General features: G+C 58.8%; 1 protein-coding gene across 3 annotated transcripts in view; it reads left to right on the top strand.

Moving 5' to 3' along the window:
• The window catches only part of RIPOR1 (RHO family interacting cell polarization regulator 1), a 46,343-nt gene that overhangs the window by 8,233 nt on the left and 23,684 nt on the right, over nucleotides 1-14,426 (top strand). The window contains exon 1 of one of the 3 annotated variants that reach the window (XM_026080961.1): nucleotides 7,166-7,232. The exons of the other annotated variants lie outside the window; for them this stretch is intronic. The gene's annotated coding sequence lies outside the window, so the exon portion shown is untranslated. Of the gene's footprint in view, nucleotides 1-7,165; nucleotides 7,233-14,426 lie in introns of those variants that run through there. 3 annotated transcript variants of the gene reach the window in all.

Below are 14,426 nucleotides of genomic sequence, written 5' to 3'. Positions count from 1 at the left end.
ACCGGGGGCGGGGGTGCCCCGGCGTTTCCCCCGGCCGCGGCCTGGGCCCCGCCGTGCCTGGTTCGGCCCTTGTTCGCCCCGCGGCGCCCGGGGCCGAGGGGACTCCTCTGGGCCCCTCGCTGACGCTCGCCGGCTGCGGGCCCGCGGGGTGGTGGGTCACGGCAGCCCCCACGGCGGGGCTCTGCAGGCTTTGCTGGCGGGCGCCGGGCACAGCGGGCTCTCGCAGGCCAGGGCCTGGCAGCGCGCGGGGCATCACTGGGCCCTCGCTCGGCTTGGTGCCGTGGATGGAGTTGGGCCCACACCCTAACGCGCCGTGCCCCGGGAGGCCGGGCCCTCTGCCGTACAGGCCGCAGCGAAGGGGAGCAAAGGCTGGCGGCAGGGACCTGGCCCTGGGCTGTGCTCACTTCCTCCCAAAGGGGTTTGGTCCAGACACGGGGCTGGAGCAGATATGGAGCCAGCTGGCCAGCCTGTCACCCTCCTTCCTCTTTGGTGTATAAATAGCCTGAGAATTACCTGGGGAATTCGGTGCTTCGGGCTGCATGTTTCTGGACAGTCCTGGCAGTAGCCAGTGAGCACAGTGAAGCTGACTGGGTTTGCTCTCCTCCAGCCCTCTCACCCACCACCCCGGTGAGGGCACCAAGCCACAGCTCTGGGTGGCATGCCTTGAGGCCTGGCTGTGTTTTAAGATCAGCCCCCATTGCTCTCCCTCCCCTGTCCCCACCATGTCCCAGTGAAGTGCTGGGCCCTGGGGGATGAGGCAAGCTCCCTCTACCAGCTCCAGGCGCTGGCAATGCTGTGCCCTCCTCTCCACACACTTCTCTGTCCCACTGCTGTGGTCAGGAACCTGTGTTTGCTGGTGGGAGCTCTGACGGGCTGTGTCGAAGACTGCTTGCTAGGGCACGGGAAAGACCCTGTGGAGCTGGGGTGGTGGCAGGGCCCACCAGGTTGGTGCAGGCACGAGTGCTGCAGCAGGGTGCTGCTCTGCTTTGAGCTGGCAGCCCCTTGTCCACGCTGTGCTGGTGACTAGCCTCCAAGGAGGAGAAGGCAGGGCAGCATGTAACTGAAGCCACTAAGCAGCTGCAGCATGCTGGAGCATGGGGTGTGGAATGCTCAGCTCCCCTTTGTCCGTGGGATGCTAGTCTCTGCTGTAGCAGCCAGCACGTCTGCCTCCTTCACACAAAAGAGTGGAGTATGAAGACAGAGCTCCTGAGTTGCCAGATGTGTCTCCTGGTACCAGGTTCAGGGAGAATGGGGCAGCTTGCTCTGGGTCATCTTGTGGTGTCAAGAGGGGCCTCCCTGCATCTTGGTTTCCACAGAGTTGGGGTGAGCTTGGAAGTGGCCAGGTCTGTGTGCCAGTGCACCTGAGGGTCGCTGGGCACCAGCTCCCCCCATGCACTTGGAATCACTCAGGAACCTCTCTGTTCTGTGGCATGCTCCTGAGCACGTGATTTCCCCCTGGGGTTTTATGTGCCTTGTCGTGGGATCCAGGCTGGGAGAGCTGTGGTCCAGCAGGGGCAGGAGATTGTTATAGCCACTTCCTATTGCTCTGCAGCTTGCTTACCCCTCTCATCCATTTTCATTTCCTTAATCCATGTCCCAGCATTTTCTTTATTATTTTATTTGGAGAGGAGGGGTTGTTTGCTGAAGGCTGGAGATTGCTGCAGAGAGCACTTTCTCATATCTTTGTGGGCTCTGGGAGACCAATTTGGGTGCCCGCTGGCTGCCACTGCACAGAGAAGCTCTGTGGTTTGGGTGGAGCAGGAGCAGGTCTGCTTGCAAGGAGGCTGGGGAACCCATCTTGGCTGCCCCCAGGAGCTGACAGTGGAGTGGATTAGGGTATGTGCGGGGCCCTCTGTGCTGCTCTGGGAGGGCTGTAGGGCTGTGTTTGTAGGCATTTGCCCAGTGGCCAGTCCAGTGCTGTGTGGCTTTCTTCTTCAGGGTGAAAAATTCTGTCCTGCCAAAGTGCTCTGTGCTCTGAATTGGCTGTTCCTCTTTCATTTCCGATGGCACTGGTGCATCTGTCCTTGGCCAGCTTTGGGGCAAGGTGTTCCTGTAGCAGCTGATGCAGTGAGCTGTCTTACCTAGTGTGATGCTGAGTCCCCTGGCTTGCAATGCAGCCTATGCACTGCAAGTCTAGGAGAGCGAGCCTGCCCTACTGTCCATCTATGCCAGCTTCCCCATCACTGGCTCTGGTTGTGTGTGGCTGAGCCGTGTTCTGGACTCCTTGCTGGGCTTGTTCATGACCTCAGCTTCCCTGCTCAGTGTCAGACGATCCCTTAGGGGCTGCAGGAATCTTGTGAATCACGAATACTTTTGGAGTGATTACTCCAGGGTGTGTGTGACATGTTTCCTACTGTGACGGGGTGGGGACGGGTGCCTGGTTGCAGGAGACAACATTGTCCTGCTGTCTGGTCAGCTCCATGCTTATCCTCCCAGGCTGTGCTGGGGCTGGAGTTCAAAAGGCTGCCTTCCCAGGGTGGAGGAGGAATGTAGGAGAGGGGAAAGTAGGGTGCTATTGGCTGGCAGCCTACAGCTGGAGAGTCCAGGCTAGCCCACAGTGTCCCTCTGCAGCTCATTGACCCCCTTGGCCCGCTCTGGGGGCTGAATCTGATGCATTTGCAATCTGCCAGCTCTGGGCTTTCTGGTTTTGCTGCAAAGCCCTGGCTTGTATGCTTGCTTGCCAGCCCGAAAGTCTGGGTGAGCTGACTGGCACCCTGTGCCAGCAACACCACGGGAGTTTGTGGCTGCTCTGGTTTTGCTGGCGTTGGTGTTTTTTTCCGGGACTGGCAGGCAGCTGTACAAGGTGGCTGCAAAACAGGGGCAAGCATGGTGGTGGCCTGGCTGGGCCACCTGGGCCTGTGAGCTTGCAGAGTGTGGTGACAGGGGTAGAAAAGGGTCTTGTGTCTGTGAGGAAACAGTGGAAGCCTGGGCCTTGTGATTGCTCCTGGGCAGTTGTCTGCCTGCCTGCAAGCAGAGTTGGCAGCTGCAGTGGGGGGGGGGGGGGGGGGGGGGAGTTGCTTCCCCTTTGGAGGCAGGGAGGACATCTACCTGCAGGGAGGCAGAGCTGTCATCTCTGGTCTTTGCCAGGGAATTGTACTGGCTTAAAGAACAAGAGGAGAGCCAGCAACCTGTGATGGAGAGCAGACAGGGCTGGGACCAGAGGTGTCCTTGACTCCATTCTTCTGGCTTAGCAGGCATGCCACAGGGGCAGGCATCTCTGAGTGGCCTACAGAGAGGGCTATGGATGGCAAAGGAGGAACGAGCTGTTGAGGCTGTGCCCCAGACTGCTGCTGATGTGAGCTGGCCCTGAGCACTCTGTGGAAGGGTTTCCAGCATGGCTTGGAGGACCTGCTGGCACGGTCTTTTGCTGCTGCAGGCCAGTTCTGAGAGCAGCCGGGGCCTCAGTGAGTCAGCTGGAGCTGCGGGTCTTGTTGCTCACGCTGCACCAGTGCTGTCTCAGCTCTGTTAACTCTTTCCCAGGCTGTGTTCCTCCAACACACACCGAGAGGGGTCAAGGAGCCCAGTGCCAGGCCTGCCGAGCTGCAGGTTCGGCCATGATCTGGAGGGCTGGAAGGCTGTGTCAGAGACGCCAGCAGGCCCTGCTGAGATGAGGTGCTCTGGCTGCTTTTGGGGATGGCCAGGGCTGAATGGAGAGAGTGCTCAGCATGCGTGGCAGTGTGCTGTCCTGGTGCAAGGCTCGGGAGGCCTGAGGCTGGGAGCACAGCGGGCCAGACCACGGCCTGCACTTGCTGTGCTGCTCCGATGCTGAGCAGGAATGCTGAGCATGCGGTTGCTCCAGGATGTACGCGGAGGGAGGCAGGTCCGGAGCCAAGGCCTGGACTCGTGCCCTCTGGAGAGAGGGGAGAGGAAGAACTGAAATGGCTCTAGGCCCAGTCTTGAGTGAGAAGAGTGGAGATTTGGGCAAAGACCTGATGTGAAGAGGAGGCTGTGTGGAGGGAACGGTGATGTCTGTGATGTGCAGCAGGTCCCCAGGTAACCCAGGCCTTTCTTCTCTCTGCACAGAAGCAGTCAAATGCTGGTGGCCAAGACTGACAGCCAGTTGCTGAGGCTGCCAGGGATGGGGGGACTTTGCTTAGAGCAGCCTCGGTCACTGGACTCCTGCAAGGTATTGCTATGTCCCAACACCCCATGCTGGGGAGGAGATGGGTGACCTGGGGCTGGCACTGGGGCAGGGTGACTGGCACATCTCTCTGCCCTGCAGTCAGGGACTCCTGCCTGCACGAGCACCCAGCTTCCCAGCTCAGCAGCAGGGTCTGCTGGGAAACCTCCTCCTGTGGCGAGTGTCTAGACCATATGCACTGCATGTGCTGGATGTGGCTGTGAAGGTTAACCCCTGAACGCAGGCGGGTGCAAGTGTCATGCCTCCTTAAAAACAGGAATGGTGCTTTGGAGACCAGTCAGGCTGGGGGGGGGGGTTGCTGTGAGGACTCAGGTGGCTAGCCTGCCCTTGCTTTGTTTGCAAAACTTGTCTGAGTTGAGCAAACTCTGGGTGACCTAGAATAGCCCATGCTGTGCGCCAGCCAGGGCCTTGGCAGAGGGAATGTTTAGCTCAATATACCCAGTCTGGCCGGGCAGGCTTGTGGCAGCTGAGAGAGGAGTGCTAAAGGCAGCCTTGTTTGCCACAGCCTTGGTGTGAGCCCCTTCCCTGAGCTGCGGGGCTCAGAGCCATGATGGGCCATATGGCTGCTCCCCACTCTGGGGGGCCAGGACTGGTATTTCACCTTGTAATGGTGGTACGTAGAGAAGTAGAGACCAGGGCATTGTGGGATGGGACAACAGGCTGAGTTGGATATGCTGCCTCAAGGCACCCCAAATGTTCAGTGCCTAAAGACCCATCTTGCTGGAGGGAAGTTGGTAAGGCTGAGTGCTGGCATGGCCAGCTCAGCGGTCTTGATTGGCAGAGGAAACCCACACATGCTGTGGTATGTATTAGTCAGCCCACTGAGCTGGTGCTAAATCGCAAGCTAGGGAGAAGAGGAGGCTTGGATGCACCCATGCAGACCAGACATGGGTGCTCCCAAATGCCTGCTTTGTGGGGCATGCCAGCTGTGGTGTTCAGGGTGTTAGCAGAGTACAGCATCCTGCCTTCCCCTGGGTAACTCTGCTCCCCTGCCCACGTGGCAAGTCCCAGCTGCCCTTGAAGAGCTTTCGGGGCAGGGTGGGGTGGCAACACCATCTGGAGTTCTGGATGAGATCCGGCCTCAACTGTATCCACATGAGATGCTGTCACAGCTGGGCCCTGCCTCTGGCACCACTTCAATGACAGCAGCTGGCATAGTGGTGCTGACTACACCACACGTGGTGGGCCATCTTGGTGAGATAGGGCACATGGTGCTGGGGTCTGCAGGTGAGTCAGTGTATCCACACGCTTCCATTCAGCCCTCTCTCTGTTTCTGTCCGTGCTGGCCTCGTGGCTTGGCTCTTCTCTGGTAGCCAAGGGGCCTGCTGTCCTCTGTCACATCTTTGCACTGCTGCTCTTTCCACTTAACCAGGTCAGCCTGGAGAGAAGGCCTAGGAGATAAGACACCTGGGTTCTCTCAGAGCATCCTTGACAGAGTCCCTCCGCCTCAGTGTCTCTCCTCTGCAGCAGCACTCCGTTCCTTGGTGCAGCACCAGGAGAGCAGCAGCAGTGCAGTGATTTCCTTGTCACCGGTATTGCCCTACTCTGCTGACCTCCAGGATGTGGCAGTGGTCTAATTAGTGCTCTTCCATTGCAGGGCTTGCTGGAGCACTGTGTTGTCTTGTCCTTGCATTGAGGACGTCTCACTGGGGCCAGAAAGGCATCAGTCCCATTTAAAACTGGGTCAATTCAATAGGATCTAGGACAGGCAGAAGGAAAACGGGCTTGGGAGAAAGGGGAGGAGCAGGGTGCATCCTATCAGCAGGCAGACTTGGTGCTGGAGATGTGTGGCTTTCTCTGCACCCTGGACCCTGAGCTCTGGGGTTGGTCCGAGGTGCCAATGTTTAGGGCCTGGGCTGTCAGGGCAGGGTCCGTTCCAGAGCAGAGCTATGGGAAGCCATGATGCTCCATGAGGAAGTCAAAACAGAGTGCACAGAATGTAGGCCATGGCATCCATTGAGATGGCAGTCTGGATTCACACCAGGGCTGTCTGTCCCTGTAGCTGGGGATGTTGGGAGGCTCCTTCTCTGGTGAGGCTGGAAGCTGGTGGAGATCAGGAAGGCAGGTCTGCTCCTATGCTTTGCTCCTGTGTTCTTCCTATGGAGCCAGGATGGAGTCACTGTTCAGGAGTGGAGAGAGCATGGTCTGTGTGTAGCTCCTGCCTTCCACAGTCAGGGTCTGGAAGTGGGAGGGAAGGTAGCATGGCCCACGGTTAGAGCATCGGGCTGGGAGCAAGAATGCCTGAGTTTTGGTTCTGTCTGTGCCACTGACTGACCCCACAACCTTGGTCATGTTGCTTCCCTTGCCAGAGATGCTTTCCTCATGAGTGAGCTTGCTATGTAACATGCCTGGAGTCTTCTGGGTAGAGCCAAAGCCCAAGAGTTTGTGATAGCCTGAGGAGAAGCCCGGGGCGACAGCCCGGCTAGCCGTTTCATTTTCTGGGAATGAGAGACTGGGCCTGGGTATGCTGTGCCCCTGCAGGAGGTGTGCGCAGTCAGGAGGACAAGCAGCCCTAGGTCCCTGATCTTGAGGGGCTGGTCCCATTGGACCCAGGGCAAGGGAAGCGCAAACTGCATCCACATATCCGCATACAGCAGGCGGGGCTGGAAAAGGGACCCAGGCATCCTTTTCTCAGCTGTCCCTGAGCTGGGCTGCACTGTGCGTCCTGGGGAAGAGGCTGGTGGGGCTGACAGGAGCAAAGGAGTGGTGATTGCCCATTCAGACCCCCAGGGCTGCATGTCCCGACCCCCAGGTGCTCAACACAGTGGCAGCCTGCAGAGCAGGCTGGGACACCCGGACCCTGGCCCTATGGGGCCGTAGCCCCAGCAGCAATAGCCGCGGCTGCGGCAGTCTCCTCCTGGAGAGGGCTGGCGGGGGAGGCGCTCCCGGCGATTCGTGCTTGCTCTGCCCGTGGTTTCCTGCTGAAATCACATGGCTCTTGCCGTTTCCATGGAGAGGGCCAGGGTGGGCGCTGCCAAGTGCCTGTAAGAATTCCCTGTTTGCTCCCCGTCCATGGGAGTGGAACAAAGGGGATGCACCAAGCCAGGCCTGCTTTCGCCGTGCACGCCGTCCCCCGCGTCTCCCAGGACATGTGAGTGCCCCCAGCCCCTGTACACCCCAGACAGCCCTGCCTGCCCCGGGAAGCCACTGGTCGTGGGGAGGAGAGGGGACAGGGGCTGCCGGCTCAGCAGGGCTGCGCTGCATTCCCTCTCGGGAGAGCCCAGGAGGGTGTGTAGCTCGCAGGGCCATGTCCCGCGCCTCGGACAGTGTCCCCTGCAAGCCTGCAGCTGCCTCATCTTCGGCCCAGTGACAGGGTAGACTCTTTGCCATTCCTGGGAAGGGCACCCAAAGCCGTGGTGGGGCAGCTCGGTTGTGGCAAAACCCAGCCATGCCGGGGAGCAGGGGTGTGCTGTGAGCCTGTCCTCAGGCCAGTTGTGCTGCCTGTGCTGCCCGATGGGTGGGGACAGGGACAGGGCCGAGGGGCCCCGCTCCTCCGTCCGTCCTATTGTTCTGCAGTTCGGACGGGTGCTCCTGGACATTGCGGTCAGCCGAGGTTGCAGATGGAGACGCCCAGACAAGATCCGTCTGACTGCGGGATAGGGGTCGGCCCCCCGCCACCATCCCATCAGCTCCAGCCCTTCCTGGAGCTGGTGTCTGGGGTGCATGGGCTGAGCTGGGCACAGGCTCCCTTGGTCGCTGGCTGGAGGCACCCGCTCTGGCCACTTTGCATGTCAGCCCCTGTGTTTTGGGTGATGGTGTTGCTTGTTTTATTCTGCAGAGAGCCTGGCAATTTGAGCTTAGCAGTGCCCAGCCCTGTCCCTGTTGGGGCAGGGAAATCCCACCCGTGTTAGGCAGAGGTGCTGAGATCTCCCAGCCCCACTCCAGGATGACAGGAGGCAAATAGGAAGCTGAGTGTGTCCCTATAGGGCTCTCCCTGAGTGTTTGCAGGAGTCAGCAGCTCCCACCCCAGCTGCCCTCAAACTCTGAGAGGTGTTGCTGAGGCTGGAGCAATCAGCCCCATGCCTGTCCCAGGGCAGGGGCTGCACCCATCTCCCTCCACTGCCACTACTGTTGCCCACTGCTTCAGAGCAGGGCACCTGGGGTGGGAGGAAGGCTCCTGAGGGTCCTGGGTGCACAGCCACGTCAGCTGGGTGCTGCCTCCTCCTTGGCTACAGGGCTTTAGCAATGGAGGAAAAAATGCTTGGAGGAATTAATGGGACAGATCTTGCTTTGTTGCTGGCCCGATCCTCCTATCTCCCAGCCCTCCAGAGCCTGCCAAGGAATCATTTGAAAACACCATTAACTCTTTCCCTGCTGCACTTTGGGGCCTGGCTGTGCCCTATCCTAGCCTAGGAGATCAGTTCATGACACCCCCAATACCGGCAAACAGGCCTAGTGAATTTTACCCTTGCCAGAGTCCCTGCCAGAGATTACTGAAGCTAGAAATCCTGACATTCCTATAAATCCCATGCTAGCCGAGGACCTATTCCCTAGCTAGTGGCTGAGAGACAGCCTTGCTACATTGGTCCCCTGGCATGTCCCCTGGGAAGGGCTGGGGCATAACACAGGTTATGACACCAGCACTGCACAAAATTGTCCAGCACAGGGGTTGTTGCTGGCTGTGTTGACCGGTCTCAGCCCAGTGAGGACCTTGATGGTTTGCCTGGGGGTGCTGTGTCCCTTGCGTTCGGAGGAGCTGTGTAGAGGGAGAGCCCACTTAGAGGACATGACTCAATGGGGCTGACAGAGCAGCGAGGGTTGTGAGAATCAGCCCTCGGGGCAGTGCTAGACTGCGCAGGTTGTGCCAGTGCAGGGCATGCCATCCTGGGGGGGCAAGCTCAGGTCCCCTCCTTGCTAGCCATGCCTATCAGGATGGATGGGTACTAGAGAGTGGGCCTGCCTCTTCCACACATTCTGTGTTACTCTGATGGGTAGCCTCTCTCCCAGGGGCATCCAGGCCTGCCGGGCAGCTGGTGGGGTGTGTTGACGCTACCCCCTTCTTGAACCAGGAGGGTATCCATCCACTGTGTCCAGATACAGCCAGCAGCTGAGTGCTGACCTGTGGCAGGTCTGGAGAGGCTGGAGGCAGCCCTGGGAATGCAGTTACCTCTTTCCAAACCCTGACCAGTGTTCTTGCTCTGCCCAGGAATTTGTGGCTTCAGTTGCCGTGGCAAGGCCTCCTGGGATGCCCAGGGAGAGGAGCCCCAGGGTGCATCCCCATTCAGGCAGGCAGTTGTCCAACACCTGCTGTTACCCTGCAAGGAGCTGGGCAGGGGTCTGGGGACTTGCAGGTGGTGACATGTGGCTCCTGGATCATTTGTCCTTGCAGTGCTCCTGGCAGGGGTTTAGGGGCCCTTTTCTTCCTGGTATCTGTAGGGGATTGCTCTCTGGAGGGTTAGGTGGGCCCTCAGCTGCTGGTGAGGCCCCAGAGGGGTTGTAGGAAAGCTTTGTGTCCAGGAGTGCATGGGTGAGAGAAGCTCTCTCTGATGTCCCCAGAGATGCCCCTGTGGGGGGGCTCCAGTCTATACTGTCAGCAGAGGCCATGGTGGGCATATTAGAGCTCCAGATGTGCTCTGGGGTTGCTCTGACTTAGAGAATGAGGCCAGGGACCTCAGAGAACAGTCGCAAGCAGGGAGCTGGTGCTTTAGAGGCAGGGCAGCTGCGCAAAGTCCCTGCACTCCCCAGGAGGACCCAGGCTGCGGAGCCAGGCCAGGCTTTGTGTGAGTCAAGGCCATCACCAGGCTGGAGCAAGGCGGCGCAGGGCTGCTTCCACTGCTCCTGCCTCCCTGGCTTGTGCTTTGGGGCTATTTATAGGGCTGCCATTTATATCTGTTCTATTTCTGCCCTGTGGTTGTATCAGGAAGATGCAAGGAAGTGACAGGGGAAGGCTTGAGCCTGCTGCAGCCTCAGCACCCAGCTGGTCTGCTCGGCCCCCTGGGCCATGATGGCTGTGCCAGTTCCTCACCCACCTTCCTCCAGTTCCGTAACACCCCAAAGCCTTGTGCTGTGGGCAGAGGAGCAGCGTCTCCCAGGTCCTGCTGGCACCATTCCTCCCTGAGCAGCTCGGGGATGCTGGCAGACCACATCAGGAAAGGACCGACATTGGACTTGGCAGCTGCCCCGCAGTGCCAGGCAGCACCCACATGCCAATGACTGAGCCCGGAGTGGGGCAAGAGGAGAGCCCAGCAGACAGGGGGTGTCCACCCCCACTGAAGGGAAGCTCCCTTTGGTGTGGGTGACAGCCTCGCCATGGATAGAGCCTCGCTTGGCACGAGGACTAATTCTTCTCCAGCCCTTGGGGCACAGAACTGTGGATACATGATGTGTGACTCTGCATACGATCTGTGGCGTCGGGCTGCTGTGATATCTTGGCATTGGACTCTCTGGTTGCTGTTTCTGCATTGTTAGAGGTGTTGGCTGACTTGCACTGTGGTGAGGAAGGCAGTCTGCAACCCCAGGGGCTGGGACCAGGCTCTCCCAGGCCAGGACTGGCCTTTCCTAGCCTATACAGAGACTCTTGCCTGCCCACAGCTGTCGCTCCCTCATTCATCGTGGCTCCCTTTTGAGCCATGGCAATGGTTTTTGTGGCCAGAAATGTCACCTCCTGCTCACTCCTGGGTCACCCCCATGGCCATAAGCTCTTTTGCCCCTCAACAGGCCAGTGCCTAGGCACTGACACTCATCCTCTTTCGGACATCAGTGACTTCTGTCCCAGCCTTACTGTGCATATGCCAGGCTGCAGGGTGCCTGTTGTAGGGCGGTTGAGGCTATGGTGTGCCCTTTAGTGCTGAGTTTCCAGCTGTGGTGACGTTTTCAGCCATGCGAGAGCAGGCAGGCAGGTGGGTGTCTGCGTATGAGGAGTGCTTAGCAGGGAGCAGGCTAAAATAGCTATTTGATCACCTTGGCCTTTGTCTAATTAGCGCTTGTGCCCCTCGGGACCGCGCTCCTGGGGCAGGTGGCTTCTCCAATGGCTGAATAATGCAGGGTGGGCACAGCCTCAGAGCTTGGCTCCTCCTTGGCATGCCACGAGGGTCCCAGGGCCAGCAGGGAGGTATCAGGGCGACAAGGAAACCTCTCTGGAATTCAGTGCTGTCAGAGCATGTGGTCTCTGGGCAGCTACTCCTGTTTCCCACAGGGGACAGGAAAGTGGGAATGTATTCTGTGACATCTTGATATTCCTTCTGCCTGCTGTGATTGACTGGCCATGGCTGTACCTCCACCAGCAACATGTGTCTGAGCATGGCTGCCCGCAGAGGGGTTTGTTTGAGTGTTCAGCTGTTGGGGTTTTTCCGCTGTAACTTATCTTTGCATCTGGGGTGAGAAGTGATTTGGCATGGAAGAGCCACGTTTGGAAAAAGCCAGTCTGGGGTCTTCAGAGGGATCCTGGCCAAAGCTACCCCTCTGCCCTCCCAAATACAGGTTTAACTATTGAGGACTTGACATTTTAAGGAAAAAGATCTTAGCAGAGATAAGAAGAATAAACTTGCTTATGACTTTTGCTATGACCTCTGCTTCAGAGCATGTGGCAGAGCAGGGCAGGGAGAATGTGACAGAGCCCAGCAGCTTTCCCCACTGTGTTTAGGGACCAGCCAGTGTCTAGATACCTCCTCAGCCCAGCTGCAGGAACATTTCCTGGGTTCTCTGCTCTCCTCCAATTCCTGGAGGACTGAAAAGCCATTTCTGGGGAGTCCCAGGTCTATCCATTTGCTTTGCTCTGCACAGCTTGCCCTGAGAAGGGCAGAATTTGGAAGGGCTCTGCTCCCGTGTTTCTGGGCATTGCCACCTGGCCAGGGTTTTGGGAGTGATGGACCTGTCTTCTACAGCTGGGAGGGAATCTTCACCCTGCAGCAGGGCTGGGAACATGGCAGGACCATCTGCCCAAGTCTGTGGGTAGGCAGTGCCAGGAATGCCCTTGCTGTCAGAGAGATGCCAGGGCATCCACTTTGTTAGGATGGGGAAGACTTGGGGTAGCTCTCCAGGCCTGGGGAGAGGAGCACATGACAGAGAGACCTTGTAGAAAGTGTGTGTTTCAGGCATTAGGCCCAAATCCCTGCCATGTTGGAGGGGTGGAGGCAGTTGTCCTGGCTGGTTGGCTCTTACCCAGGGTGGTGGGCATCTAGGGAAGCTTTCTGAGCTCAGAGGGGGTGGCCTGCACCCTCCCTGCATGCATGGCTGCCCCCTTCCCAGCACCTGCTCTCCACACCCGGGTGGGCAGGGCAGGCTGTGTGGGCACATATTCTTTTAACTCAATTACTCTGCAGGCTTTCCCGGCAGTGTTGCTGGCTCAGCTCATGCCCTTCACCCCCGCTCTCCTGGCAAAGCGTCCCTGCGGCTGGCAAGTTCTGCTGCCCACTGTGGCCTGTGCCAGGCAAAGCACCCTGAGTTACTCAGAACAGAGCTCCGAGGCTGTATGCCCAGGGGTCCTCTGAGGCCTTTTGAATGCACATCCCCACCTTCAACAGTAGGTGATACTCAGGATGGTACTGTGCTGTGCAGAGACCTTGCCTTTGGTGCCCGGGGTATGGGCTACCCGCGCAGTCCTAATAAGAGCCTTTTCAGGGTTCTAGGCAGGGCAAGGAGAAGCAGGGTCTCTGCAAACACTGCAGCATGGCTGCCACTGCCAGCCTCTCATCTGTAAGGCCTGGACCTCTTTTCACTCTGCATGGCGCTGGGGAGCGCCTCTCCCTGTGCGCCCGGCAGCTTTAGTGTAGAATTCTTGTTAAATTTTAATGAGAACAAACAAGCTGGCATGGGACGTAGCTGCAAGCATGCTGCCTGGACACAGGCTGGGCACTGACTCCACATCGCTGACAGCAGCTTTGGTGTGGTGGGGCTTTCCAGAAGGCTGGTGGTTTCACTTGCATCCGCAGCCCCAGCGGAGCCATGGCTTCTCCATTCCCAGGACCAGGGCTGATGCTGGAGTGGTATGGGCTTCTCTGATGCCAGCTCTGCAGCCAGAAAATGCCAGCATGAAGGGTGCCATTTTGCCTCCCAGTACCACTGTGTCCTGCTCCATAGCTTGTGCCTGGTATGACGAGCCACAGCCAAAGTGTTTGCAAAAGGCTGGGTCACACAGCACTAAGAGAAGGGGGTGCAAGCACCATTGCATGTCCCCGCCTTGCACCCAGAGTGAAGCAAAGCTGGGGCAGTGCAGGGAGGGCTGCTGTGGCCAGTGATGCAGGGCTTGGGTGAGCTCTGCTCCCCGTGCTGGGTCTGTCCTCAACAACAGGAGCTGGGGGCAGAAAGAGGTCCGTTAGCAGACTGGCAGGATTGGGAGTGCTGCAGCTGAGGAGGGGGAGCCCCAGTTCAAAGAGCTGGGTGAGCGATCTTGTAGCTTTTGGGAGAGGCTGCAGGGTGTGAAGAGCTGACCAGTCGCACTTGCCCATGGCAGCTGAGAGGACGTGACTCTGCCCATCAGGCAGGAGAGCTCCTGGGATGCATCCCCTCCAGGCAAGGTGGGGAGGCCTGCTGCTCATGCGTGGCCTTGACAGCCGGGAGGAGATGGAGTCTTGTGCAGTGCTTTCTGTGCCACGCTGGGCTGCTGGCTCTCCCCTATGCCTCCAACACTGGCTTGCCACTGGAGTAGATGCTGCAGGCAGGCAGGCTGCGAGCCACATCAGAACTGTGGTTTCCCCGTTCCCAGGACTGGGGGCTCCCAGAGGTGGAGCCCTTGGCCAGGCATCCTCCATGGCAAGTGCTGCAAGGTTTCCCAGGCTGCCAGCTGCTGCTCTGGGCCAGGAGGATGTCATTGGGCTTGGCACTCTTTGGTGGCAGCAGCGCAGCCCTGGGCTCACCAAGCCCAGCTGCAGCAGGGTCCATGGCTGTGCATGTACGTGTGTATGACTGGGGAGCCATGCCACTGTGCAAGGGTGGCCCTGGGTGCCCCGCAAGCTTCTGGCATTCTGCATTGTGCTGGTGCCCTTCTGTGCACAGACTAGCAGGGACTGGGCCAACTCCAGGCTGGGGAGGCAGCCCTGCAATTGGCTCACCATCTAGAAAGGAGGTTAACTGTGCCCCGGAGAACCCCATCTCTGGAGGCACCCCGTAAAGACTCTGCCCCAATGCTTTTCCTCCTGAACCTTGCCCTACCTCACTTAAAAGCAGCAGCAAACAGGAAAGGAGCCTGGGAGGGAGGTGTCTCTTCCTGCTGTGATGACGGCAGCCGTTCCCAGGCTGGATGGGGCTAGACTGCTCCAGCCTTTTCCTTCGGAGCCAGGGCTAAGGCCTAAAGAAGGCTGGGTGTGTGGGGCTAGCCGGACCTGGGTACCCCGGGGCCTGGGCCTGC

This window comes from Apteryx rowi, unplaced genomic scaffold, assembly GCF_003343035.1.
Source record: "Apteryx rowi isolate R43461 unplaced genomic scaffold, aptRow1 scaffold_531, whole genome shotgun sequence".
NCBI lineage: Eukaryota > Metazoa > Chordata > Aves > Apterygiformes > Apterygidae > Apteryx > Apteryx rowi.
Note: the sequence above shows the minus strand (reverse complement) of the source record. Positions and strands in the feature narration are given on the sequence as shown.